Below are 3,404 nucleotides of genomic sequence, written 5' to 3' on the forward strand. Positions count from 1 at the left end.
TATATATATATATGAGGAAATAATCAAAATATGAGTGAAATAATGTTCCATCGTCATTCATCATAACATATATATTTATGTCAAAATTAACAACATACTTAGGCTTCTCTGACCTGTACTTATTAAAATATATAAAAGAAAAAGTGATCATACTAAATTTTATTTAAATGATTAAAAACTTCTTGGTGGCAAAAATAAAGAAAAAAAATTAAGCAGGATTAAACTTTTATTGTTTTGATGCTTAAGCCCCACACATAATCAGATAGCTAATGGTCATAAACGTAGGTATATGCCATATTTAATCAATATGGATGCATTAGTCCATCACCAGTTCCGTCACTTAGTATTAACTGATAAAATTATCAAGTTGATACACACTCACGTGACAGAAATATTGATTCAATCACGAGCGCATTATCAAAAATCCACTAACGTTACTTCACCTTCAATTCTGTAAATAGGCCTACACCATCGCAATCACCGTAGCCTACATAATAGTGCAGACATAAGCATTCTCAGCTCTAGATTATGTCGATCGGAAAGAGCCTACATTAAGAAGTATTCAATTGAATACGACTAATATTAAGTTATGTAACGGATACTGGTGTATTATTACCTCGTGTCTTGACAATGGAGGTTGCTCGTATAGCACCACAGTCTTTGGTTTCCAAGGAAACGGAATTTACTCTTCCTCTATTACTGTGCCACGACCTTCTCATATTAATGCAGTGTTATTCCACTAATATTCTAGTCCTAAATGTGTAAAAGCGTCAAATTAAGGAGCATCTTCTTAAACTCCGTCCGATGACTGATGAAAACTATCCATCTCACTCAAAACTAGAGCACAATCTGAAGCGTTACGCCTTTCAAGAGACATATAGCTACCACAGTGTTACCTAATGATTTACGATATTTGCTAGTAAAGATAGTAAGGTCAAACTTCCAAAGGGTGGTCACTTAAACCATTTATTTATTTAATCATTTAATTTTATAATGTATTATTTAGGCTATAATTATTAGATATTATTAAAATATCTTAAAAATAAAATAGGTAAATGTACTAAAATAATGTAATATAAAAAAAAATAAAACGAAATATTTAAATTGACTCAAATAAAGTAGCCTAATATTTTTTTTTACCAATTAAAATATATTTTACATAATTCAGTTAAAAAGCAGGTTATGTGTAGGCTATGTATAATGGACAAATTAACTAAAACCACTGACACAAATTATTATTATTAGCCTATTATTTTTTGGGCACTCGAATGATTCTGAAGGATGATATTGCCTATCCCGTTTGCAGTCACAGAAAACACTACAGCAGTAGCTTATGTATCTGCCATGTAAAACGAGATGTATTTCTGTTAACATACAGCAGCATCGATTGGCTCTTAACCGTGGTGTAGCCGCGTTTTCTGAATGAAATAAAGTGTGTTCTGCCTCACTACACAGGCTATTATGTAACCGCGGATGTCTCCTTGAGAAATGACACTTGAAGTGTCGTCTTAATACTAAATAACAGCCACTTAATGTCCTCATAAACCAGTAAGTAAATAGAGGCTGCGGCTGCTCTTACCGCATCACAGGGAAGTGCTGCATCGGCTCGGCCGATATGGGGAAGCGACAGAAGAAATGCATCGGCTGTGGCTGGAGACAGAGGAAAGCTGGAGCTAAACTTCATTTTCGGATCAAGAAAACACGGCTTGGAATCGCTGCCGCCGACCAAACCGCTTACGAGAGGAATTGCTCTTCGTTTCTCAAACGCCATCGGATGAATCGTTGACTTTGGGCTGTGGCTGTCAGGCAGCGAGGCCGGACAGACTGCTCTGGATGTTTCCTCAGTTACCGTACGAACTGTACAACACAGGCACAGCAACACAGCTCTGCCCATTCACTGCACACATACAGACACAGCAGCACTTCCCATTCACTGTCTAACACAAACACACCACACACACACACACTGACTCCCTCTTCACTTGATTCAATCTCTCTTTAACAATGTGACCCATGGATAATGAGGCAATATTTGTGTTTCCTCTGATTTTTTTAAGACTAAGGGCCTAAGACTAATTCTGTCAGGACCACTATCGTCAAAGATTATTGACAATTAGCATACAGTTTGGATTGGTGGTATGGTTCTGTTCTGGGCAAGAACTCCCTGCGCATCCATGCAGCCTAGCATGGATGAAAGCAGGGAGAGCAGCGATAACCCCACCAGGGTAAACAGAACAGAACTAACATAAATGTATTGCAGATATTGTTAAAGTTCAATAATTTTATGTACACATTTTAGAATTAGTCTGATTCAAAGAAGAATCAGAAGGCTGAATCGTTGGGGATGGAGGAGGGTAATTAGCTATTGAGCAATGCGAAAACTGCTGATAATACTGAGGGACCTTATACATGAATGCTTAGATAGGTGTCGTATTCCCATAGGTAGATGGAGATCAGCTGAAGGTCAGCTGATGCGAGCTTGACTAACGTGACCTGCCAGAACTAACGCTACGATTGATGTCTAAGGGCATAATCTGGTTTTAAAAGTAAGCACAACCTGATTAAATAATCTAGATTAGATACATAGAAAACATGGAGAATTTAGGCACAAAATATGACACTACAGTAACAAAATATAGGTTGTTTCGTTGATAAACCCCAACACCAGGCTTCTGAAAACATGTTAAAACATGAACTTCTGAGATTATAGGCTGTCAGTTAATATTTATAACATGACAAACAATCCTGATTTAAAGGGTTATTCAAGGTTAAATCTAAATTTAAGTCACCTGAAGTCAATGTGAATTGTTTGTGATATAAATGAGTGTGCTATAAATGAATAGTGCTAAATAAATGGTTTCATAAATAAATAAAATGGCTGTTGAGATGGTATTCTTTTTTGAAACAGAGTAGAGGCTTGGACTTAGATACAGTATTGAATATATGTCATGACTTAACAAGTGCAGTGCATAGGCTCTTACAAATCACTGAAAGCAAAATCAACATCTTTGCAATGCAGATGTGACACATTTTGTAAATAAAAAATTTGAAATGATGGGAAAAAATGAAATGAAATATGAAACTAAAACCACCAGTGTGTGGCAGCATATCATGAGTCAGTCAATAATTCATTCAGTGGTTTTGCTGTGGCTTTATTAGGAACTATTTGCAAAACTGAGCAAAAACAGACATATTCTGCAAGTAATTCACTTAATATTATGTCAGAAATTTTGTTTAAAAAATACCTTTATACAACAGTTTGTCTGGGACCTTACCCTTAAAACTTAATTTAACTTTCGACTTAAAGGTTTTGTTCACCCAAAAATGAAAATTAGCCCATGTTTTACTCACCCACAAGCAGAGGCGGACAGTAACTAAGTACATTTACTTGAGTATTGTACTTA

The sequence above is a fragment of the Sinocyclocheilus rhinocerous genome, unplaced genomic scaffold, assembly GCF_001515625.1.
Source record: "Sinocyclocheilus rhinocerous isolate Xijiao unplaced genomic scaffold, SAMN03320098_v1.1 scaffold1198, whole genome shotgun sequence".
Classification (NCBI taxonomy): domain Eukaryota; kingdom Metazoa; phylum Chordata; class Actinopteri; order Cypriniformes; family Cyprinidae; genus Sinocyclocheilus; species Sinocyclocheilus rhinocerous.